The 26,418-nt window shown below is 46.3% G+C and overlaps 1 long non-coding RNA gene across 1 annotated transcript; it reads left to right on the forward strand.

Moving 5' to 3' along the window:
- Positions 1-670: 670 nt before the first annotated feature.
- Positions 671-26,088, forward strand: LOC309622171. Its single transcript, XR_014240568.1, has 3 exons — positions 671-759; positions 13,349-13,446; positions 25,986-26,088. It is a non-coding gene; the product is annotated as an uncharacterized lncRNA (long non-coding RNA).
- Positions 26,089-26,418: the final 330 nt, after the last annotated feature.

The raw sequence follows: 26,418 nt of genomic DNA on the forward strand, positions 1-26,418 counted from the left end.
GTACAGAAGTTCTGGCCATCTCTGGTTTTGGATATCCCTTATTTGTTGAGACCTTTGCGTTGTTTGGTTGCCTTTTGTCTGTTTTCCAGATGGGAAAACAGGAACAAGGGAAGTATAGGTTATTACTAGGTGGGGTTGAGCAAGTGGAGCAGCAAACTGCAAAGCAGAAAGAAGAGGGACGTACTATAGAGGGATATGACTTCCATTCTCAAGGCGCCTGCATCCTGTGCAGGGAGACAGCCTAACATAAAATGTGCCTAACAACAAATATATTGACTTCTTACTAAAAATCTCCAGTTCATAGAACCGAGGGGTTTGTACCTTCTCCTTTAAAAGTGATAGTCCTGGGACTTCCCCGGTGGTCCCGTGGTGAAGACTCTGCGCTTCCAACGCAGCAGGCGTGGGTTCAATCCCTGGTTGGGGAGCTAAGATCCCACATGCTGCGCAGCCAAAGAAATTTTTGTCGAACGTTATACTCCTGTATTGTTGGCTTTAGTGGTTTAGATTTTGTTGTACTGTTAAGAAGATTTCAGTTTATTTACCGGGAACAAACAACACATAATGTAAAAATAGTTTCCCAGAAACGATTTCCATCATTCTCTTCTTCCCTTTCTCCCGCAGACTGGTGTTTCACCTTGACAAGTTCTCTGTCATTCCATAGGAAAGCTGTCTGGCTTGGAGGTTGCAATCCCAGGGAATTTTTCATCAGCGGGGAAGTCTCCATCACTACAGAGGAATCAAGGGAGAAGTCAGTCCCTGGTAAGTGAGATGCTCCCCCTAAACACCAACACAGCAGTCGTGTACCTTTCAAGGGGTTCAGGGGCAAGATGGGCAAGGCATTTCTACTAACTCTTCTTAAGGATCACGGACAGTGCCCTATGCTACGAGGTAAGCGGTGACTGCTGTAGTTCTTACTGGTGATCCTTTCCTATCACTGATTCTCGGCCTTCTTTGTATTTCATAGGACTGTTGTCAGTCCAATACAAAATGAGTCTTATTTTTAAAAACCTGAAATGTTTTACAGAGCCTAGCATTCTCATATAGGGTCCTTTCCATTCTCCCCACTTTCCCGAGAGGCCAAGAACACTTCACACCATGAACTAGGAGAGGGGGTAGAGCCCTTTCTGATGAAATACATCAACAAAGACAGAGCCTTAGCCTGCTTGCTCTCTGGACAGGATCTCGGACCACAAGGTCTTCAATCCTGGTATAAATGAAGGAAGTGAGGACAGTTCAACTGGCACTCTCATAACAAGAGTTCTGAAACACCTTCCGAAGAGACTATAGCAGTAGATGAGGGAAGGGAGTGCTACAGTGTGGCAGTACAGGGGGAACGATCGGCTACAGCAGTGAAAAGTGTGGTACCGATTGGTGTGCTCTCGGGATTCTTGTACATGTAGCATAGATGACCTCTACGGTGGCCCTCCCACCTTCCCACCTGCATTAGGTGTTCTTTTTTTTTGTAATTTATGTTTATGTATTTATTTACTGTTTGAACTTATTTATTCTACGTATTTATGTTTTTGGCTGCACTGGGTCTCTCATTGCTGTGCACGGGCTTTCTCTAGTTGGCGGCTAGCGGGGGCTACTCTCGGTTGCGGTGTGCGGGCATCTCATCGCGGTGGCTTCTCTTGTTGCGGAGCATGGGCTGTAGGCACGTGGGCTTCGGTAGTTGAGGCTCACGGGCTCTAGAATGCAGGCTCCGTCGTCGTGGCACATGCGCTTAGTTGCTGCACGGCATGTGGGATCTTCGCAGACCAGGGCTCGAACCCGTGTCCCCTGCATTGGCAGGCGCCACCAGGGAAGCCCTAGGTGTTCTCATATAGAGTCTAAAAACAGAGAGCACTGAGAGAAGGTAGTGGTTATTAAAGGCTCAGGATCTAAATTCTACCTGTCTCTACACCCCTTCCCAGCTGTCGATTTGACCCCATTTTTGAATGCTGACCTCATTGTTCAACTTTTCTCTGCCGTCTGTATACTCACCTTGAAAACTTGTTTCTGTGATGCGTTGAGCAGACACAGGGTGGCAGACTGCAGAGGTGGAAGCTGGTGGTCGGATATTTGTGGGCTGAATCTCCTTCAGTCCCATTCCCATTTCTGGTTGCCCAGAGGCCCTACTTCCTGTGTGTGACGCCGAGCCGTAGGATTGCGGGCAGGAGCCAAGTTCTCCATACAGTAAAGACCCCAGTGTGCCTTGGTTACAGTAATATACCTGGCTTCCTTCCTGGCAGGGAAGTGACAGGCGGCTATGCCCCTGCTTTGTTCGTGGGCCTCCTGATCCAGCAGTTCCCTTGGCTCTGCCCCTGTCGTCAGCTGCCCCTAGGATAACTCTGAGCCCTAGCCACTTCTCTGGTAGATTTCCCTATTCCCCCACTACAGTCACACCTGAATAAGGCAACTCAGACCTTTCAGAGATGTGTCCTGAACCTCTTGTTTTCTGAAATACCTATCTGGTGGTTGTGAGACTTAAGGCCAGCGTCCCCGAGAGACTTTTTCTATTTCTCCTAGTAAACCTAGACTCATCTTCTGTCACCTTCAACTCTACTCCAATTGTGTTCTTTCAACCCAGACCTCTGACCCTGCTTTTTACTTCTGCCATTTCATCCTCGCTCCTGCTTCCTTTCCTAAATCCATACGTCTCTTTTGGCCTTCCTAGCCCTGGGCCAAGTTCCTTCCTCTTTGCTCAGTTTTTACCCCTTTCCTTCATTCTCCCATCCAACTTTCAGTCCTTCCTTTCTCACGCCCCAGTTAGCAGCATCTGAAAATTCGAAAGGTTTGTTACTCGTCTATTAATTGTATTCCATTTACTTATTCAGTTCTATACCTGTCTTACCTGTGTATGGAAGAACAGCTGGTAGCCAAGGTGGCACCAAGAATCCTAGCAGCTCTCACTTGACGTATCCGTAGTAGTCGGCAATTTCCATTTCGTTTTCCCTCTCGGTGAAAAATTGCAGCTTGCCCGAAGAGGTGTATCTGGCAGCATTCTCCCGTTGTTGTTGAGCCCGCCTCTTCATGGCCTCTCGCTCTGGCCTCTGCTCTTGTTCGATGGGCTTTGACATGACTGGCTCAGGCACGTTGGGTTCCCTCCATGGAACTCGTTGCTTGCTGAAGTCTTGGAGTAGAAAGTGGGTTTGGAGCTTGGGTGGGGACTGGCGCTTATTCACAGCAGGGGGAACAGGCTCCCGCTGGAGAGGAGCGCCAGATGAAGTTTTGGAGGGTGCAGGCCTAGGAGCAGCAGACTGAGGGACACGAGGCTGGGTATGGTTGGGCCAAGCCGGTTGGGTTGGGTTGGTCACAGTTGGCTGAGCTGGTTTGGCGGGGCCTGGCAAAGAGGCAGGAGCTGGCTGGGATGAATTGGCTGCAGCAGGTTGAGCTGAGTCAGTAGAACCAGGCTGGGCACGGTAAGCCCCAGCAGGCCGATGTGAGGCCAGAGACTGTGGCCTCCGAGGAGCGGGTCGAGCTTGAGGCTTGTCCCAGGCAGAAAAAGGCAGAGGTATCAACTTGACCTTCCCAGGAGGAGGCCGCTCATACTGGGCTGGAGACGGACACTCTGTTTCAGCACTGCTGTCTGGTTTCTGGGCTTGGACTTGCGTTTTCTCAGGACCCTTCCCCTCACGTGGGGTATGCCGCCATGGCTGGATAGCTGGGGGTGGCTGGGGGTCTTTGGGGTTGCTTGACTTTCCCAAGAGCCGACAGGAAGAGAGCCCAGTTTTCGTCTCATTCTTCTTCCCCAGCGCATGAAGAACCTTCACAGACTCCAGCATGCGCACGCCAAGGGAGGTTCGAGGCTTTTGAAAGCTCTGTTGGAGAAGCTCAGTTTGGTGTTCCTTTCGCTTCGTGTGGGGGATTGCTGGCTTCTCTTCTGCCTTGACTTTGTTCCCTGACTGCTTGTTCTCCTCAGCCTTGTTTCTCCCTCTGGTCCTTTTGGTCTTTTCCTGCCCGTGGCTCTTAGTTTTGCTGATCTTTCTGGATGCAGCTTTCTGAGGTTTGCCTTGAGAGTGCTTGGCCGTGTTCACAGGAGCCCTGTCACTGACTGCAGCGTGGCATGTAACCACTTCTCCCCCTAACAGGCACTCTGGATTCTTTGGCTGGATTTTGGCCTTGGGAGCGCCACTGATAGGCTCAGAGGCTTTCTGTTTGTTCTTCCTGGGTTGATCAGAGGGAACCTTTATGACACTTGGCTTTTCCTGCACCTGATTCACCTTAATGGCTCTGGTGTCTTTAGCTTTGATCACGTTGGGACCTTGGGATTGATCAAGATCTTTCAAAGGATTAAAGAGCTGGGGAAGGTGAATATCCTCCGCCAGTGTAGTAATGTCTGCAAGACCACTGCTAGGTTCAATCCCATTTTCAAGTGTCCCTAGGTCCTGACGACTCCGGCTGTTCTCTCCCAGATCAGCATTTTCAGAACCAGGCTGCTCCTCTTGGCTGAGGGGATCGGTGCAGGCCAGCGGCTGGTGAATATCAGGGATTCCTAAAGGGAGTAGTGGAGGATCTTGGTTCTCTGTTGGGATCTGGTAGGCATCCAGAGGCTTTGAAAGCTTGGTTTTGATATCATCCACGTGCTTACTCTCTATTTGTCCCTGGCTTGGAGCTGGAGGCAGGGCCAGGAGACGCCTGGCACTCTGGACTGGAGCTGTCACTGAAATGTCCCCAAGTTCAGATGGTGGGTTACTCTCAAGTATGTGGCTGTTTCTGCTACTGCAGGACTTGGGGAGTTCTTGACTTTGTGTCACACAAAACGTCTGGCTTGGAGGTTGCAATCCCAGGGAATTTTTCATCACCAGGGGGGAGGTCTCCATCCCTACAAAGGGATCAAGGGAGAAGTCAGTCCCTGGTAAGTGAGATGCTCCCCCTAAACACCAACACAGCAGTCGTGTACCTTTCAAGGGGTTCAGGGGCAAGATGGGCAAGGCATTTCTACTAACTCTTCTTAAGGATCACGGACAGTGCCCTATGCTACGAGGTAAGCGGTGACTGTTGTAATTCTTACTGGTGAGCCTTTCCTGTCGCTGATTCTCGGCTCGCTTTGTATTTCATAGGACTGTTTATAAGTCCAATACAAAATGAGTCTTATTTTTAAAAACCTGAAATGTTTTACAAAGCCTAGCATTCTCATATAGGGTCCTTTCCATTCTCCCCACTTTCCCGAGAGGCCAAGAACACGTCACACCATGAACTAGGAGAGGGGGTAGAGCCCTTGCTGATGAAATACATCAACAAAGACAGAGTCTTAGCCTGCTTGCTCTCTGGACAGGATCTCGGACCACAAGGTCTTCAATCCTGGTATAAATGAAGGAAGTGAGGACAGTTCAACTGGCACTCTCATAACAAGAGTTCTGAAACACCTTCCGAAGAGACTATAGCAGTAGATGAGGGAAGGGAGTGCTACAGTGTGGCAGTACAGGGGGAACGATCGGCTACAGCAGTGAAAAGTGTGGTACCGATTGGTGTGCTCTCGGGGTTCTTGTACATGTAGCATAGATGACCTCTACAGTGGCCCTCCCACCTTCCCACCTGCATTAGGTGTTCTTTTTTTTGTAATTTATGTTTATGTATTTATTTACTGTTTGAACTTATTTATTCTACGTATTTATGTTTTTGGCTGCACTGGGTCTCTCATTGCTGTGCACGGGCTTTCTCTAGTTGGCGGCTAGCGGGGGCTACTCTTGGTTGCGGTGTGCGGGCTTCTCATCGCGGTGGCTTCTCTTTGTTGCGGAGCATGGGCTGTAGGCACGTGGGCTTCGGTAGTTGAGGCTCACGGGCTCTAGAATGCAGGCTCCGTCGTTGTGGCACATGCGCTTAGTTGCTGCACGGCATGTGGGATCTTCGCAGACCAGGGCTCGAACCCGTGTCCCCCGCATTGCATTGGCAGGCGGATTCTTAACCACGGCGCCACCAGGGAAGCCCTAGGTGTTCTCATAGAGAGTCTAAAAACAGAGGGCACTGAGCGAAGGTAGTGGTTATTAAAGGCTCAGGATCTAAATTCTACCTGCCTCTACACCCCTTCCCAGCTGTCGATTTGACCCCATTTTTGAGTGCCGACCTCATTCTTCAACTTTCTCTGGCGTTTGTTATACTCACCTTGAAAACTTGTTTCTGTGATGCGTTGAGCAGACACAGGGTGGCAGACTGCAGAGGTGGAAGCTGGTGGTCGGATATTTGTGGGCTGAATCTCCTTCAGTCCCATTCCCATTTCTGGTTGCCCAGAGGCCCGACTTCCTGTGTATGACGCCGAGCCGTAGGATTGCGGGCAGGAGCCAAGTTCTCCATACAGTAAAGACTCCAGTGTGCCTTGGTTATAGTAATATACCTGGCTTCCTTCCTGGCAGGGAAGTGGCAGGCGGCTCTGCCCCTGATTTGGAATCTGAGATGGTGTTCCCTGAGCAAGGCTGGCAGAAAGCGATGGATGTAGAGGGACCATGTTCTTGGCGTCTGAAGTTTTATCATACTGGGCTGCCAGAAACATGGAGGAGGCAGCTGTGTGGCGGTCAGTGAGTGCCAGAGTAAAGTCTCCGAGTGAAGAAGAATTCTTTTCAGTGCTTGCTGTGATGTCCCACTCAAGAACACCTGGATAGGAAGCAGCTGAAGTGGAGATCTGGCTGTGGTCAGTAACTCCAGATAACATAGTCGTGCTAGAATGTTGGTAAAGGTAGGCACTACCCATGAGTGTCTGGAAAGGGGTACCGGTAGCCGATGCCGAACTGACGGCAGGGGCAGAGACTCTGGAGAAGTTGCAGACACTTCGTGTTAGGGAAGTTGCATTGCTCACCACAGGAGGAGAATGCTGCAGAGAATCTAGAGTTCCAAGTAGAGATGGATGTTGGAAATTTTCTGTAAGAACAAGAGGGTCATGAAAAACTCAGGGAGGTTGAGAAATTCTCACTACGTTTGAGGAACGGCATCATCTGAAGGTTCTTGCTATCAGGACACCTCTACTATCACTACTTCCTGAGAAACCCAAAATCAGACAGTTAATGATGGCTGTAAGGACTGAGCAGTTTTCCACTCTTCTCTATTAACTGCCTGTGCTCCCATCTTGGGCACAGACGGGCAGAAGAGCCAAGTGGTGTGGTTCAGAGATTGTTCTCTAGGCTGGAAGCAACCTTCTCCCTGCCCTGTCTTTCCCTTCAGCCTGCACTCGTATTGACTTCTATGCTATTTCCTAGACTGGAAGCATTTTAGAACTAGGAGGCCCTTAGAGAACTTCGATGTTCTCAGTCTCATTTCGTGAGTAAGGAAACTGAGGCTCAGAGAGGTCGGGTTGACTTGTTCAAGTTCTCTCATTATGTTAGTATCATTACCAGGTTTCAGAACCTAAGTATCCTGACTTCCTTGCCAGGACTCCACTCTGAGCATGATACTGCCAGAAAGCAGGAGAAATAGAACTTATAATATAGGCATTTTTTTTGTCCATTAGAAAACAGTACGGCTATTACCATGGTCGTCTTCAGTGTCTCCCTTTGCTTGTGCAGTTCCCACGCTATTACCTAGAGGTGACGTACAGCTCAGTCCAACTGGTGAATTGAAAGAGTCATTTTTGCCCTCTTCAAGCCTGGTTTCTCATCCTACCTCAAAATGATTACCCGAAAGTGGATTTCTTAAGTGCTTTTGGAAAGGGAAAAGTTATCTGATTACTTCAGATTCCTCACCTATAAAGTGGTTATAACACCACCACCAATAATAATAGCAGTAATAATTAATAGATGAATAAGCTGATCTATTGCGTATGATTTATATGGAGGAAGATACAATAAGTTCTAGAAAGACAAAGAAAAATCATGACAAGCATATTACGTTAACGAAAAAGAAATCCATAGATATTAATGAAAACTGAGGTATGTGGCAAGTATCGAAGCCTAATGAATTTACTAACAAATGGCATTCTGTACCATCCATGCAATATTATGAAAGTGAATTTTGCCCACTCTATTTTAGTGAATACTATTAACCAGAAGACACGATGGAGGTGATAGAGGTGAATGAATTCCTAGCCAATGCATACAGACAGAGAAGGTATGTCAGTAAAAAATGCATAACAAGCAACAGAATGCAATAAATGTGCATGTATAGGTAGCCACAACACATATAGACAAGTATTTCAATGAAAACCGGTACGAAGCAGACAGCAAAATAATAAGTGTAAAAGAGTTTCATTATTGTGCTCCTTCATATTTTTACCCAGCAAGTAAGAGGTATTAAGCCTAGGAGAAATATATATTTCAATGAATATAGCTTATATAATAAGCAGAAAGGAAGCTTAAAATGTATCAGGAAGGTTTTTGGATTTATCCTAGAACTTAGATTAGAATCATCTTCAGCATCCAAGAAGATGGCATCCCAAAACCTCAAAAAACCATCATGCCTAGAATCCAATTAAAAAAGATTTTCAAATGTAAGAAAATCCACAGGACTCCACAATATGGTTTTCGATAAACGTGGATGTTTGTTTGTTTTGTTTCTTTGGCCGCGCCGCGTGGCCCTGGCCGTGAAAGCACCGAGTCCTAAGCACTGGACCGCCAGGGAATTCCCTAAGTGGGGGGAATTAGAGATGTGGGGCTTGACTTTTTCTTCTTCTTCTTCTTCTTCTTCGGTAGCTAAGCTCTACAAGCGAACGATGGCTGTTGATCAATGTGCTCTCTGTGTTAGGAAGGAAATAACTGTAAAAATGAAAAGCAGCCTTGCCTTAGAACCTACATATCACACCAAGGAAAATAGTCCTTCTGATTCAATTTAGAAGATATCACTTAAAATGTTGAATTGGTGAAATGTCTACCTAGTTTAAAAATTAGAAAGAATAAAACACTGAAAAGCAGCCCCCTAGATAACCACTGTGGTTGCTTGTTTATAGGAGGCATCATTTCTAAAACGTATTTCTAAAATGTTTATATTCAAAACTGTCAAGTGGCCAACTGTATTCAGAGAGGCAATAAAAGAAAGAAAACGGAGTATGACTTTTCTGATAAGCTGCCTTTCCTGGTGATCCCCTGTTCTGGCCTTACTTTCCTTCTTAGTCTGTTAATGTAAGGGTTTGCTACCATCAACTTGGTTTTGCCCTGCTCTGAGCAGGTTTCCCTCTGTGCTGTTTCTGCTTTAATTGAAAATCTTTGGTTCCCATCAGCATTCCATTGCAAACTCCGTTTTTCTTGAGAGCTCCTCTATGCTTTCCCTCTTCATTCTTACATTTTCTCCCATCTCTTGGTGCCTGTTGGCCTGTGCTAATGAAAACCATCCTAAACTTCCTTACGCTCGACTCTGTGCCTCCCTGTAGAGCCCAGTACTCTCCATCCTCTCTCCCTATTCTCTCTTTTCAACTAGTCGAAATCCTAGTGGAGGGAGACCATTAGAGATGAAACATCTTGGTATATATTGCTAGTTTTCTATGTCCCCTGACTTTTCTATGTTTCTGTTGAAACACTCTTGAGAAGTGTCTGATTTCGTTTTCTACATGGGTACCCTTTAAGGCTCAATACTGGAAAAGAAGGGGATCAGAGTGATCAACCCAACGTGGTATCCTAACGTAACAGTTAAGGAAAGCAACAGGCTTTGTGAGACAGCCAGTGATTTGTCCAAAGTCACACAGATAGTAAACGTCAAAGTCAAAACTGAAATTAGGTCTCCAGACTTGTAGTTCAATACTTTCCCTCATTATTCCATGCTATTTTGAATCTCCTACTTACTCAATTTAGGGGCAAAAGAAATCGAACGCAAAACTTTCCAAAGTTTCTTTTCTTACCTGACATGGTCAGAGAAGAGGAAGCATCCACTGCAGGTACAAGGGATGAGGAGACAACACTAGAGGATGTCCGAGTGGCTGCAGCTGAACGGCGCACGTGTCCAGTACAGAGGTCACTGGTTACTGGTCCAAACAGCTCCACGGAAACCCCAAGGCTCTACCAAGTGGTAGTAGGTTTGGTAGGAGAGTGATGTCACAAAGCAGGCAGTTGAAAGGTATGAGAGAGCCAATAGGGAGGTCCGATCCCCAACAGGAAGGCGGGCTTGGGTGAAGAGAGTGTAGGAGAGCTAAAACAACACCTGAGTTTCTGAGCTCTGGGGAGGAAATCCTAGAAGACAGATTTACCTCCCCCAGGCTCTTCCATTAGGGAAATCATTGCAACATTTCTTACAGACGTTCATTAATACACTGAACTAAGAGTTACTTATATTCTACAGAGTATTCTATTTTATGTATCATATACTTAGAGCTATATAGATCTTCTTTAATTAATAATCCTTAGGAAGGAAAGAGCCATCTAGTTTGAACTATTACAGTTGTTCTGAAATCATATGTGTCTAATGAGTGAACTGATAGCAGCTTTTAAGGAGCCAAAGTAGGGATTAAGAAGCTCTTTTTGTAACTTGGTTCAAGAGTAGGGTGAAGTTTGTTGAGTGTACCTTGTGGAGAATGTTGTGGTCCAAGGCTCTTCTCTTTTAGTTTCTTCTCCTTGACTCCTACCTTCCTTGGGCTGGGCTAGGCTGGGGGCCAGGTTGGACTTGCGACTTAACATTTCTCTTCCGCTTTCTCTTTTTTTTTTTTCTTCCATTATGGGCATTGCTTCGAGGACAAGCCTTGATCTTGCATTGGACGTTACTTCCTGTCACCTTCCAGCAGCAGGAGTCTTCTTTTCAGTGCTTGATGCTTCACGAAATAGACTCTGCCCGTTGGCAGCAAATACCAGAGAGCTAGGAGACAGAGCTGGTTGCAGACCTTTCCTCTTCCAGCCTTTGGTTGCAATTGTTTGGCCCATAATTTGCTAGCTCTAGTTCCTTGGGCCACACAGGTATCCTGCCATCTCCAGCTCTTGTTATATGTGAGAGACATTCTGAACACTGTCCCTTTTTCTTTGCACAGAAGTATATACAGTGTGGCAGTTACTGTAATCTCCTCCGCCTTGCAAACAGCCACTCTAGAATCTTGGACCTCTAGGACTCTCTGTCTTGCATGCTTGGGGGCAAGGCCAAGCAAAATGAAGAGGAGAATAATTAGAGAAAGAGGAGGACGTTGGTGGAGAATTGGGAGCAGGTAAGGTGAAAGGGCACAGGAGAAAAGAGATGCATGTAGACTTTTTGGTTTCTGTGGGAAACAGGTTGACACACTTGGGCCTCATTTGGTATTAACAGAACAGAGAGTTAAAGATCTAAGTAGCTAGATAGTGTGCAGCAACTGCCATGAAGTCTGTACACTGAAGAGAAGAGTCTCACATCTAGTTTTCATTTTGTTTTATGTCATAGTACCTTATTTATAGCATTCACTGGTGTGTTTGTAGAATACAGATGTTTTCAAATGCTCTGGTTTTGTCTACATGGTTATCTCCTTGTCCTGTTTGTAAGGAATCCAACATTGTAAGACATATTGCATGTTTTTCTCTTGACGATTGTTGACCTTGAAGCGTCATGAACTAACTTGAGCTGTTGGATTCTGTGGAGAAACGTTCAAAAGGGTCTGTGAAAAAGGCACTGTGGTGAGTCGCATTATGCACCCGAGCGTAAGGAGCAAGATATCTGCCACCAGCCCAGCTTGGCCTGGATTGCCTCTGTTTTAGTTCCCCTGGTTAGTGCTTTTCTCCCTAACCACTCTTGTGACTGTGATAATGTGAGTAAGGGCGGAGTTGCTAATGATCTATGTGTGAGGTAAGCTGGTTTGAGGGAGGAAATCTATGGACCTAGTCATTTTCCTTGGTGGTAAGCTTTCAGGGGTGCAGAGATGGATCTTCCTGGGGCCTTTTCTGGTCCCAGGAAGATATCGCATAGATGGGACCTCCCAAGACACACATTGAATCTTTAGGCCTGTTTTTCCTATTATGAGGTACGAGTTTCTTCACTGATGGGGATGATGCTTATCTGAGAAGAAATTGTGAAAGGTGGTGTAGTGTAGAGGTGTGGCTTAAGCTTTTAAGTTTTCCTCCAGGTTTTTCCCCTAAGCTTCCTACTTCGGACGGCCTACTTACATGATACTAGTAGGTGATGTCCGGCTAACAGCTTCCTAAATATACCTGCAAGCCAGATCAGTGTCTCTTTTCTCTGTATTCCCATGGAAATCAAGAGTCCCGCCGAATTTTCCATCGAAACAGTTGATTTGTGTTGTCTCTAGGAATTCTAAAGGGCGTACCGTTGCTTCCTAACCGGTGTCATTTGGGAGATCCGCCTCTGTACGTTCAAATGATTAATTTTGAGACTTTGCTCATGTGTGCAGTAAACCCTTGAATTCCCTAAGACCTTCCTTTCCTCCATCTCCTACCCCATTAAGCCCGCTTCAGTTCATCTCCTGAATTTCTTTGGAATCTGTCAGCCAGCTCTTCCTCAACTTCCTAATACTGAACTTGCCTGTCTGTTGCGATTAGGTCCTAACTAGTGTCCATATATCTTGTTTCCTTCCAATCCACTCTTCACACAAGAAACCTTCAAAGCAAGTTGGAACGTTGCTCATAAACATCGCTCACAAACATTGTTTTGAGAATAGAAAACACACTGTTGGCCTTTAAGACTCTGCGTGGTCTAGAATCCTCTCTGCTTCTCTAGCCCCATCTTGTGCCACTTTTGCCCTCACTTTCTATGCTTCAGATACACTGAATTAACCTTAGTTCTCACTCATCTGACAGAAGTCAGTTCAGATACTATTTTTCACTGTGATTCCTAGCATTAAGGAATTTGATTATCAGGTTTTGTATGAGGACTATTTCATCAGGGGTACAGAAGTTCTGGCCATCTCTGGTTTTGGATATCCCTTATTTGTTGAGACCTTTGCGTTGTTTGGTTGCCTTTTGTCTGTTTTCCAGATGGGAAAACAGGAACAAGGGAAGTATAGGTTATTACTAGGTGGGGTTGAGCAAGTGGAGCAGCAAACTGCAAAGCAGAAAGAAGAGGGACGTACTATAGAGGGATATGACTTCCATTCTCAAGGCGCCTGCATCCTGTGCAGGGAGACAGCCTAACATAAAATGTGCCTAACAACAAATATATTGACTTCTTACTAAAAATCTCCAGTTCATAGAACCGAGGGGTTTGTACCTTCTCCTTTAAAAGTGATAGTCCTGGGACTTCCCCGGTGGTCCCGTGGTGAAGACTCTGCGCTTCCAACGCAGCAGGCGTGGGTTCAATCCCTGGTTGGGGAGCTAAGATCCCACATGCTGCGCAGCCAAAGAAATTTTTGTCGAACGTTATACTCCTGTATTGTTGGCTTTAGTGGTTTAGATTTTGTTGTACTGTTAAGAAGATTTCAGTTTATTTACCGGGAACAAACAACACATAATGTAAAAATAGTTTCCCAGAAACGATTTCCATCATTCTCTTCTTCCCTTTCTCCCGCAGACTGGTGTTTCACCTTGACAAGTTCTCTGTCATTCCATAGGAAAGCTGTCTGGCTTGGAGGTTGCAATCCCAGGGAATTTTTCATCAGCGGGGAAGTCTCCATCACTACAGAGGAATCAAGGGAGAAGTCAGGCCCTGGTAAGTGAGATGCTCCCCCTAAACACCAACACAGCAGTCGTGTACCTTTCAAGGGGTTCAGGGGCAAGATGGGCAAGGCATTTCTACTAACTCTTCTTAAGGATCACGGACAGTGCCCTATGCTACGAGGTAAGCGGTGACTGCTGTAGTTCTTACTGGTGATCCTTTCCTGTCACTGATTCTCGGCCTTCTTTGTATTTCATAGGACTGTTGTCAGTCCAATACAAAATGAGTCTTATTTTTAAAAACCTGAAATGTTTTACAGAGCCTAGCATTCTCATATAGGGTCCTTTCCATTCTCCCCACTTTCCCGAGAGGCCAAGAACACTTCACACCATGAACTAGGAGAGGGGGTAGAGCCCTTTCTGATGAAATACATCAACAAAGACAGAGCCTTAGCCTGCTTGCTCTCTGGACAGGATCTCGGACCACAAGGTCTTCAATCCTGGTATAAATGAAGGAAGTGAGGACAGTTCAACTGGCACTCTGATAACAAGAGTTCGGAAACACCTTCCAAAGAGACTATAGCAGTAGATGAGGGAAGGGAGTGCTACAGTGTGGCAGTACAGGGGGAATGATCGGCTACAGCAGTGAAAAGTGTGGTACCGATTGGTGTGCTCTCGGGGTTCTTGTACATGTAGCATAGATGACCTCTACAGTGGCCCTCCCACCTTCCCACCTGCATTAGGTGTTCTTTTTTTTTGTAATTTATGTTTATGTATTTATTTACTGTTTGAACTTATTTATTCTACGTATTTATTTTTTTGGCTGCACTGGGTCTCTCATTGCTGTGCACGGGCTTTCTCTAGTTGGCGGCTAGCGGGGGCTACTCTCGGTTGCGGTGTGCGGGCATCTCATCGCGGTGGCTTCTCTTGTTGCGGAGCATGGGCTGTAGGCACGTGGGCTTCGGTAGTTGAGGCTCACGGGCTCTAGAATGCAGGCTCCGTCGTTGTGGCACATGCGCTTAGTTGCTGCACGGCATGTGGGATCTTCGCAGACCAGGGCTCGAACCCGTGTCCCCTGCATTGGCAGGCGCCACCAGGGAAGCCCTAGGTGTTCTCATATAGAGTCTAAAAACAGAGAGCACTGAGAGAAGGTAGTGGTTATTAAAGGCTCAGGATCTAAATTCTACCTGTCTCTACACCCCTTCCCAGCTGTCGATTTGACCCCATTTTTGAATGCTGACCTCATTGTTCAACTTTTCTCTGCCGTCTGTATACTCACCTTGAAAACTTGTTTCTGTGATGCGTTGAGCAGACACAGGGTGGCAGATTGCAGAGGTGGAAGCTGGTGGTCGGATATTTGTGGGCTGAATCTCCTTCAGTCCCATTCCCATTTCTGGTTGCCCAGAGGCCCTACTTCCTGTGTGTGACGCCGAGCCGTAGGATTGCGGGCAGGAGCCAAGTTCTCCATACAGTAAAGACCCCAGTGTGCCTTGGTTATAGTAATATACCTGGCTTCCTTCCTGGCAGGGAAGTGACAGGCGGCTATGCCCCTGCTTTGTTCGTGGGCCTCCTGATCCAGCAGTTCCCTTGGCTCTGCCCCTGTCGTCAGCTGCCCCTAGGATAACTCTGAGCCCTAGCCACTTCTCTGGTAGATTTCCCTATTCCCCCACTACAGTCACACCTGAATAAGGCAACTCAGACCTTTCAGAGATGTGTCCTGAACCTCTTGTTTTCTGAAATACCTATCTGGTGGTTGTGAGACTTAAGGCCAGCGTCCCCGAGAGACTTTTTCTATTTCTCCTAGTAAACCTAGACTCATCTTCTGTCACCTTCAACTCTACTCCAATTGTGTTCTTTCAACCCAGACCTCTGACCCTGCTTTTTACTTCTGCCATTTCATCCTCGCTCCTGCTTCCTTTCCTAAATCCATACGTCTCTTTTGGCCTTCCTAGCCCTGGGCCAAGTTCCTTCCTCTTTGCTCAGTTTTTACCCCTTTCCTTCATTCTCCCATCCAACTTTCAGTCCTTCCTTTCTCACGCCCCAGTTAGCAGCATCTGAAAATTCGAAAGGTTTGTTACTCGTCTATTAATTGTATTCCATTTACTTATTCAGTTCTATACCTGTCTTACCTGTGTATGGAAGAACAGCTGGTAGCCAAGGTGGCACCAAGAATCCTAGCAGCTCTCACTTGACGTATCCGTAGTAGTCGGCAATTTCCATTTCGTTTTCCCTCTCGGTGAAAAATTGCAGCTTGCCCGAAGAGGTGTATCTGGCAGCATTCTCCCGTTGTTGTTGAGCCCGCCTCTTCATGGCCTCTCGCTCTGGCCTCTGCTCTTGTTCGATGGGCTTTGACATGACTGGCTCAGGCACGTTGGGTTCCCTCCATGGAACTCGTTGCTTGCTGAAGTCTTGGAGTAGAAAGTGGGTTTGGAGCTTGGGTGGGGACTGGCGCTTATTCACAGCAGGGGGAACAGGCTCCCGCTGGAGAGGAGCGCCAGATGAAGTTTTGGAGGGTGCAGGCCTAGGAGCAGCAGACTGAGGGACACGAGGCTGGGTATGGTTGGGCCAAGCCGGTTGGGTTGGGTTGGTCACAGTTGGCTGAGCTGGTTTGGCGGGGCCTGGCAAAGAGGCAGGAGCTGGCTGGGATGAATTGGCTGCAGCAGGTTGAGCTGAGTCAGTAGAACCAGGCTGGGCACGGTAAGCCCCAGCAGGCCGATGTGAGGCCAGAGACTGTGGCCTCCGAGGAGCGGGTCGAGCTTGAGGCTTGTCCCAGGCAGAAAAAGGCAGAGGTATCAACTTGACCTTCCCAGGAGGAGGCCGCTCATACTGGGCTGGAGACGGACACTCTGTTTCAGCACTGCTGTCTGGTTTCTGGGCTTGGACTTGCGTTTTCTCAGGACCCTTCCCCTCACGTGGGGTATGCCGCCATGGCTGGATAGCTGGGGGTGGCTGGGGGTCTTTGGGGTTGCTTGACTTTCCCAAGAGCCGACAGGAAGAGAGCCCAGTTTTCGTCTCATTCTTCTTCCCCAGCGCATGAAGAACCTTCACAGACTCCAGCATGCGCACGCCAAGGGAGGTTCGAGGCTTTTGAAAGCTCTGTTGGAGAAGCTCAGTTTGGTGTTCCTTTCGCTTCGTGTGGGGGATTGCTGGCTTCTCTTCTGCCTTGACTTTGTTCCCTGACTGCTTGTTCTCCTCAGCCTTGTTTCTCCCTCTGGTCCTTTTGGTCTTTTCCTGCCCGTGGCTCTTAGTTTTGCTGATCTTTCTGGATGCAGCTTTCTGAGGTTTGCCTTGAGAGTGCTTGGCCGTGTTCACAGGAGCCCTGTCACTGACTGCAGCGTGGCATGTAACCACTTCTCCCCCTAACGGGCACTCTGGATTCTTTGGCTGGATTTTGGCCTTGGGAGCGCCACTGATAGGCTCAGAGGCTTTCTGTTTGTTCTTCCTGGGTTGATCAGAGGGAACCTTTATGACACTTGGCTTTTCCTGCACCTGATTCACCTTAATGGCTCTGGTGTCTTTAGCTTTGATCACGTTGGGACCTTGGGATTGATCAAGATCTTTCAAAGGATTAAAGAGCTGGGGAAGGTGAATATCCTCCGCCAGTGTAGTAATGTCTGCAAGACCACTGCTAGGTTCAATCCCATTTTCAAGTGTCCCTAGGTCCTGACGACTCCGGCTGTTCTCTCCCAGATCAGCATTTTCAGAACCAGGCTGCTCCTCTTGGCTGAGGGGATCGGTGCAGGCCAGCGGCTGGTGAATATCAGGGATTCCTAAAGGGAGTAGTGGAGGATCTTGGTTCTCTGTTGGGATCTGGTAGGCATCCAGAGGCTTTGAAAGCTTGGTTTTGATATCATCCACGTGCTTACTCTCTATTTGTCCCTGGCTTGGAGCTGGAGGCAGGGCCAGGAGACGCCTGGCACTCTGGACTGGAGCTGTCACTGAAATGTCCCCAAGTTCAGATGGTGGGTTACTCTCAAGTATGTGGCTGTTTCTGCTACTGCAGGACTTGGGGAGTTCTTGACTTTGTGTCACACAAAACGTCTGGCTTGGAGGTTGCAATCCCAGGGAATTTTTCATCACCAGGGGGGAGGTCTCCATCCCTACAAAGGGATCAAGGGAGAAGTCAGTCCCTGGTAAGTGAGATGCTCCCCCTAAACACCAACACAGCAGTCGTGTACCTTTCAAGGGGTTCAGGGGCAAGATGGGCAAGGCATTTCTACTAACTCTTCTTAAGGATCATGGACAGTGCCCTATGCTACGAGGTAAGCGGTGACTGTTGTAATTCTTACTGGTGAGCCTTTCCTGTCGCTGATTCTCGGCTCGCTTTGTATTTCATAGGACTGTTATAAGTCCAATACAAAATGAGTCTTATTTTTAAAAACCTGAAATGTTTTACAAAGCCTAGCATTCTCATATAGGGTCCTTTCCATTCTCCCCACTTTCCCGAGAGGCCAAGAACACGTCACACCATGAACTAGGAGAGGGGGTAGAGCCCTTGCTGATGAAATACATCAACAAAGACAGAGTCTTAGCCTGCTTGCTCTCTGGACAGGATCTCGGACCACAAGGTCTTCAATCCTGGTATAAATGAAGGAAGTGAGGACAGTTCAACTGGCACTCACATAACAAGAGTTCTGAAACACCTTCCGAAGAGACTATAGCAGTAGATGAGGGAAGGGAGTGCTACAGTGTGGCAGTACAGGGGGAACGATCGGCTACAGCAGTGAAAAGTGTGGTACCGATTGGTGTGCTCTCGGCGTTCTTGTACATGTAGCATAGATGACCTCTACAGTGGCCCTCCCACCTTCCCACCTGCATTAGGTGTTCTTTTTTTTGTAATTTATGTTTATGTATTTATTTACTGTTTGAACTTATTTATTCTACGTATTTATTTTTTTGGCTGCACTGGGTCTCTCATTGCTGTGCACGGGCTTTCTCTAGTTGGCGGCTAGCGGGGGCTACTCTCGGTTGCGGTGTGCGGGCTTCTCATCGCGGTGGCTTCTCTTGTTGCGGAGCATGGGCTGTAGGCACGTGGGCTTCGGTAGTTGAGGCTCACGGGCTCTAGAATGCAGGCTCCGTCGTTGTGGCACATGCGCTTAGTTGCTGCACGGCATGTGGGATCTTCGCAGACCAGGGCTCGAACCCGTGTCCCCCGCATTGCATTGGCAGGCGGATTCTTAACCACGGCGCCACCAGGGAAGCCCTAGGTGTTCTCATATAGAGTCTAAAAACAGAGGGCACTGAGCGAAGGTAGTGGTTATTAAAGGCTCAGGATCTAAATTCTACCTGCCTCTACACCCCTTCCCAGCTGTCGATTTGACCCCATTTTTGAATGCCGACCTCATTCTTCAACTTTCTCTGGCGTTTGTTATACTCACCTTGAAAACTTGTTTCTGTGATGCGTTGAGCAGACACAGGGTGGCAGACTGCAGAGGTGGAAGCTGGTGGTCGGATATTTGTGGGCTGAATCTCCTTCAGTCCCATTCCCATTTCTGGTTGCCCAGAGGCCCGACTTCCTGTGTATGACGCCGAGCCGTAGGATTGCGGGCAGGAGCCAAGTTCTCCATACAGTAAAGACCCCAGTGTGCCTTGGTTATAGTAATATACCTGGCTTCCGTCCTGGCAGGGAAGTGACAGGCGGCTCTGCCCCTGATTTGGAATCTGAGATGGTGTTCCCTGAGCAAGGCTGGCAGAAAGCGATGGATGTAGAGGGACCATGTTCTTGGCGTCTGAAGTTTTATCATACTGGGCTGCCAGAAACATGGAGGAGGCAGCTGTGTGGCGGTCAGTGAGTGCCAGAGTAAAGTCTCCGAGTGAAGAAGAATTCTTTTCAGTGCTTGCTGTGATGTCCCACTCAAGAACACCTGGATAGGAAGCAGCTGAAGTGGAGATCTGGCTGTGGTCAGTAACTCCAGATAACATAGTCGTGCTAGAATGTTGGTAAAGGTAGGCACTACCCATGAGTGTCTGGAAAGGGGTACCGGTAGCCGATGCCGAACTGACGGCGGGGCAGAGACTCTGGAGAAGTTGCAGACACTTCGTGTTAGGGAAGTTGCATTGCTCACCACAGGAGGAGAATGCTGCAGAGAATTTAGAGTTCCAAGTAGAGATGGATGTTGGAAATTTTCTGTAAGAACAAGAGGGTCATGAAAAACTCAGGGAGGTTGAGAAATTCTCACTACGTTTGAGGAACGGCATCATCTGAAGGTTCTTGCTATCAGGACACCTCTACTATCACTACTTCCTGAGAAACCCAAAATCAGACAGTTAATGATGGCTGTAAGGACTGAGCAGTTTTCCACTCTTCTCTATTAACTGCCTGTGCTCCCATCTTGGGCACAGACGGGCAGAAGAGCCAAGTGGTGTGGTTCAGAGATTGTTCTCTAGGCTGGAAGCAACCTTCTCCCTGCCCTGTCTTTCCCTTCAGCCTGCACTCGTATTGACTTCTATGCTATTTCCTAGACTGGAAGCATTTTAGAACTAGGAGGCCCTTAGAGAACTTCGATGTTCTCAGTCTCATTTCGTGAGTAAGGAAACTGAGGCTCAGAGAGGTCGGGTTGACTTGTTCAAGTTCTCTCATTATGTTAGTATCATTACCAGGTTTCAGAACCTAAGTATCCTGACTTCCTTGCCAGGACTCCACTCTGAGCATGATACTGCCAGAAAGCAGGAGAAATAGAACTTATAATATAGGCATTTTTTTTGTCCATTAGAAAACAGTACGGCTGTTACCATGGTCGTCTTCAGTGTCTCCCTTTGCTTGTGCAGTTCCCACGCTATTACCTAGAGGTGACGTACAGCTCAGTCCAACTGGTGAATTGAAAGAGTCATTTTTGCCCTCTTCAAGCCTGGTTTCTCATCCTACCTCAAAATGATTACCCGAAAGTGGATTTCTTAAGTGCTTTTGGAAAGGGAAAAGTTATCTGATTACTTCAGATTCCTCACCTATAAAGTGGTTATAACACCACCACCAATAATAATAGCAGTAATAATTAATAGATGAATAAGCTGATCTATTGCGTATGATTTATATGGAGGAAGATACAATAAGTTCTAGAAAGACAAAGAAAAATCATGACAAGCATATTACGTTAACGAAAAAGAAATCCATAGATATTAATGAAAACTGAGGTATGTGGCAAGTATCGAAGCCTAATGAATTTACTAACAAATGGCATTCTGTACTATCCATGCAATATTATGAAAGTGAATTTTGCCCACTCTATTTTAGTGAATACTATTAACCAGAAGACACGATGGAGGTGATAGAGGTGAATGAATTCCTAGCCAATGCATACAGACAGAGAAGGTATGTCAGTAAAAAATGCATAACAAGCAACAGAATGCAATAAATGTGCATGTATAGGTAGCCACAACACATATAGACAAGTATTTCAATGAAAACCGGTACGAAGCAGACAGCAAAATAATAAGTGTAAAAGAGTTTCATTATTGTGCTCCTTCATATTTTTACCCAGCAAGTAAGAGGTATTAAGCCTAGGAGAAATATATATTTCAATGAATATAGCTTATATAATAAGCAGAAAGGAAGCTTAAAATGTATCAGGAAGGTTTTTGGATTTATCCTAGAACTTAGATTAGAATCATCTTCAGCATCCAAGAAGATGGCATCCCAAAACCTCAAAAAACCATCATGCCTAGAATCCAATTAAAAAAGATTTTCAAATGTAAGAAAATCCACAGGACTCCACAATATGGTTTTCGATAAACGTGGATGTTTGTTTGTTTTGTTTCTTTGGCCGCGCCGCGTGGCCCTGGCCGTGAAAGCACCGAGTCCTAAGCACTGGACCGCCAGGGAATTCCCTAAGTGGGGGGGGGAATTAGAGATGTGGGGCTTGACTTTTTCTTCTTCTTCTTCGGTAGCTAAGCTCTACAAGCGAACGATGGCTGTTGATCAATGTGCTCTCTGTGTTAGGAAGGAAATAACTGTAAAAATGAAAAGCAGCCTTGCCTTAGAACCTACATATCACACCAAGGAAAATAGTCCTTCTGATTCAATTTAGAAGATATCACTTAAAATGTTGAATTGGTGAAATGTCTACCTAGTTTAAAAATTAGAAAGAATAAAACACTGAAAAGCAGCCCCCTAGATAACCACTGTGGTTGCTTGTTTATAGGAGGCATCATTTCTAAAACGTATTTCTAAAATGTTTATATTCAAAACTGTCAAGTGGCCAACTGTATTCAGAGAGGCAATAAAAGAAAGAAAACGGAGTATGACTTTTCTGATAAGCTGCCTTTCCTGGTGATCCCCTGTTCTGGCCTTACTTTCCTTCTTAGTCTGTTAATGTAAGGGTTTGCTACCATCAACTTGGTTTTGCCCTGCTCTGAGCAGGTTTCCCTCTGTGCTGTTTCTGCTTTAATTGAAAATCTTTGGTTCCCATCAGCATTCCATTGCAAACTCCGTTTTTCTTGAGAGCTCCTCTATGCTTTCCCTCTTCATTCTTACATTTTCTCCCATCTCTTGGTGCCTGTTGGCCTGTGCTAATGAAAACCATCCTAAACTTCCTTACGCTCGACTCTGTGCCTCCCTGTAGAGCCCAGTACTCTCCATCCTCTCTCCCTATTCTCTCTTTTCAACTAGTCGAAATCCTAGTGGAGGGAGACCATTAGAGATGAAACATCTTGGTATATATTGCTAGTTTTCTATGTCCCCTGGCTTTTCTATGTTTCTGTTGAAACACTCTTGAGAAGTGTCTGATTTCGTTTTCTACATGGGTACCCTTTAAGGCTCAATACTGGAAAAGAAGGGGATCAGAGTGATCAACCCAACGTGGTATCCTAACGTAACAGTTAAGGAAAGCAACAGGCTTTGTGAGACAGCCAGTGATTTGTCCAAAGTCACACAGATAGTAAACGTCAAAGTCAAAAGTGAAATTAGGTCTCCAGACGTGTAGTTCAATACTTTCCCTCATTTTTCCATGCTATTTTGAATCTCCTACTCAATTTAGGGGCAAAAGAATCGAACGCAAAACTTTCCAAAGTTTCTTTTCTTACCTGACATGGTCAGAGAAGAGGAAGCATCCACTGCAGGTACCAGGGATGAGGAGACAACACTAGAGGATGTCCGAGTGGCTGCAGCTGAACGGCGCACGTGTCCAGTACAGAGGTCACTGGTTACTGGTCCAAACAGCTCCACGGAAACCCCAAGACTCTACCAAGTGGTAGTAGGTTTGGTAGGAGAGTGATGTCACAAAGCAGGCAGTTGAAAGGTATGAGAGAGCCAATAGGGAGGTCCGATCCCCAACAGGAAGGCGGGCTTGGGTGAAGAGAGTGTAGGAGAGCTAAAACAACACCTGAGTTTCTGAGCTCTGGGGAGGAAATCCTAGAAGACAGATTTACCTCCCCCAGGCTCTTCCATTAGGGAAATCATTGCCACATTTCTTACAGACGTTCATTAATACACTGAACTAAGAGTTACTTATATTCTACAGAGTATTCTATTTTATGTATCATATACTTAGAGCTATATAGATCTTCTTTAATTAATAATCCTTAGGAAGGAAAGAGCCATCTAGTTTGAACTATTACAGTTGTTCTGAAATCATATGTGTCTAATGAGTGAACTGATAGCAGCTTTTAAGGAGCCAAAGTAGGGATTAAGAAGCTCTCTTTGTAACTTGGTTCAAGAGTAGGGTGAAGTTTGTTGAGTGTACCTTGTGGAGAATGTTGTGGTCCAAGGCTCTTCTCTTTTAGTTTCTTCTCCTTGACTCCTACCTTCCTTGGGCTGGGCTAGGCTGGGGGCCAGGTTGGACTTGCGACTTAACATTTCTCTTCCGCTTTCTCTTTTTTTTTTTTCTTCCATTATGGGCATTGCTTCGAGGACAAGCCTTGATCTTGCATTGGACGTTACTTCCTGTCAACTTCCAGCAGCAGGAGTCTTCTTTTCAGTGCTTGATGCTTCACGAAATAGACTCTGCCCGTTGGCAGCAAATACCAGAGAGCTAGGAGACAGAGCTGGTTGCAGACCTTTCCTCTTCCAGCCTTTGGTTGCAATTGTTTGGCCCATAATTTGCTAGCTCTAGTTCCTTGGGCCACACAGGTATCCTGCCATCTCCAGCTCTTGTTATATGTGAGAGACATTCTGAACACTGTCCCTTTTTCTTTGCACAGAAGTATATACAGTGTGGCAGTTACTGTAATCTCCTCCGCCTTGCAAACAGCCACTCTAGAATCTTGGACCTCTAGGACTCTCTGTCTTGCATGCTTGGGGGCAAGGCCAAGCAAAATGAAGAGGAGAATAATTAGAGAAAGAGGAGGACGTTGGTGGAGAATTGGGAGCAGGTAAGGTGAAAGGGCACAGGAGAAAAGAGATGCATGTAGACTTTTTGGTTTCTGTGGGAAACAGGTTGACACACTTGGGCCTCATTTGGTATTAACAGAACAGAGAGTTAAAGATCTAAGTAGCTAGATAGTGTGCAGCAACTGCCATGAAGTCTGTACACTGAAGAGAACAGTCTCACATCTAGTTTTCATTTTGTTTTATGTCATAGTACCTTATTTATAGCATTCACTGGTGTGTTTGTAGAATACAGATGTTTTCAAATGCTCTGGTTTTGTCTACATGGTTATCTCCTTGTCCTGTTTGTAAGGAATCCAACATTGTAAGACATATTGCATGTTTTTCTCTTGACGATTGTTGACCTTGAAGCGTCATGAACTAACTTGAGCTGTTGGATTCTGTGGAGAAACGTTCAAAAGGGTCTGTGAAAAAGGCACTGTGGTGAGTCGCATTATGCACCCGAGCGTAAGGAGCAAGATATCTGCCACCAGCCCAGCTTGGCCTGGATTGCCTCTGTTTTAGTTCCCCTGGTTAGTGCTTTTCTCCCTAACCACTCTTGTGACTGTGATAATGTGAGTAAGGGCGGAGTTGCTAATGATCTATGTGTGAGGTAAGCTGGTTTGAGGGAGGAAATCTATGGACCTAGTCATTTTCCTTGGTGGTAAGCTTTCAGGGGTGCAGAGATGGATCTTCCTGGGGCCTTTTCTGGTCCCAGGAAGATATCGCATAGATGGGACCTCCCAAGACACACATTGAATCTTTAGGCCTGTTTTTCCTATTATGAGGTACGAACGAGTTTCTTCACTGATGGGGATGATGCTTATCTGAGAAGAAATTGTGAAAGGTGGTGTAGTGTAGAGGTGTGGCTTAAGCTTTTAAGTTTTCCTCCAGGTTTTTCCCCTAAGCTTCCTACTTCGGACGGCCTACTTACATGATACTAGTAGGTGATGTCCGGCTAACAACTTCCTAAATATACCTGCAAGCCAGATCAGTGTCTCTTTTCTCTGTATTCCCATGGAAATCAAGAGTCCCGCCGAATTTTCCATCGAAACAGTTGATTTGTGTTGTCTCTAGGAATTCTAAAGGGCGTACCGTTGCTTCCTAACCGGTGTCATTTGGGAGATCCGCCTCTGTACGTTCAAATGATTAATTTTGAGACTTTGCTCATGTGTGCAGTAAACCCTTGAATTCCCTAAGACCTTCCTTTCCTCCATCTCCTACCCCATTAAGCCCGCTTCAGTTCATCTCCTGAATTTCTTTGGAATCTGTCAGCCAGCTCTTCCTCAACTTCCTAATACTGAACTTGCCTGTCTGTTGCGATTAGGTCCTAACTGGTGTCCATATATCTTGTTTCCTTCCAATCCACTCTTCACACAAGAAACCTTCAAAGCAAGTTGGAACGTTGCTCATAAACATCGCTCACAAGCATTGTTTTGAGAATAGAAAACACACTGTTGGCCTTTAAGACTCTGCGTGGTCTAGAATCCTCTCTGCTTCTCTAGCCCCATCTTGTGCCACTTTTGCCCTCACTTTCTATGCTTCAGATACACTGAATTAACCTTAGTTCTCACTCATCTGACAGAAGTCAGTTCAGATACTATTTTTCACTGTGATTCCTAGCATTAAGGAATTTGATTATCAGGTTTTGTATGAGGACTATTTCATCAGGGGTACAGAAGTTCTGGCCATCTCTGGTTTTGGATATCCCTTATTTGTTGAGACCTTTGCGTTGTTTGGTTGCCTTTTGTCTGTTTTCCAGATGGGAAAACAGGAACAAGGGAAGTATAGGTTATTACTAGGTGGGGTTGAACAAGTGGAGCAGCAAACTGCAAAGCAGAAAGAAGAGGGACGTACTATAGAGGGATATGACTTCCATTCTCAAGGCGCCTGCATCCTGTGCAGGGAGACAGCCTAACATAAAATGTGCCTAACAACAAATATATTGACTTCTTACTAAAAATCTCCAGTTCATAGAACCGAGGGGTTTGTACCTTCTCCTTTAAAAGTGATAGTCCTGGGACTTCCCCGGTGGTCCCGTGGTGAAGACTCTGCGCTTCCAATGCAGCAGGCGTGGGTTCAATCCCTGGTTGGGGAGCTAAGATCCCACATGCTGCGCAGCCAAAGAAATTTTTTTCGAACGTTATACTCCTGTATTGTTGGCTTTAGTGGTTTAGATTTTGTTGTACTGTTAAGAAGATTTCAGTTTATTTACCGGGAACAAACAACACATAATGTAAAAATAGTTTCCCAGAAACGATTTCCATCATTCTCTTCCTCCCTTTCTCCCGCAGACTGGTGTTTCACCTTGACAAGTTCTCTGTCATTCCATAGGAAAGCTGTCTGGCTTGGAGGTTGCAATCCCAGGGAATTTTTCATCAGCGGGGAAGTCTCCATCACTACAGAGGAATCAAGGGAGAAGTCAGTCCCTGGTAAGTGAGATGCTCCCCCTAAACACCAACACAGCAGTCGTGTACCTTTCAAGGGGTTCAGGGGCAAGATGGGCAAGGCATTTCTACTAACTCTTCTTAAGGATCACGGACAGTGCCCTATGCTACGAGGTAAGCGGTGACTGCTGTAGTTCTTACTGGTGATCCTTTCCTGTCACTGATTCTCGGCTTTCTTTGTATTTCATAGGACTGTTGTCAGTCCAATACAAAATGAGTCTTATTTTTAAAAACCTGAAATGTTTTACAGAGCCTAGCATTCTCATATAGGGTCCTTTCC

Source organism: Balaenoptera borealis (assembly GCF_965194805.1).
Source record: "Balaenoptera borealis genome assembly, contig: HAP1_SCAFFOLD_1713, whole genome shotgun sequence".
Lineage (NCBI taxonomy): Eukaryota > Metazoa > Chordata > Mammalia > Artiodactyla > Balaenopteridae > Balaenoptera > Balaenoptera borealis.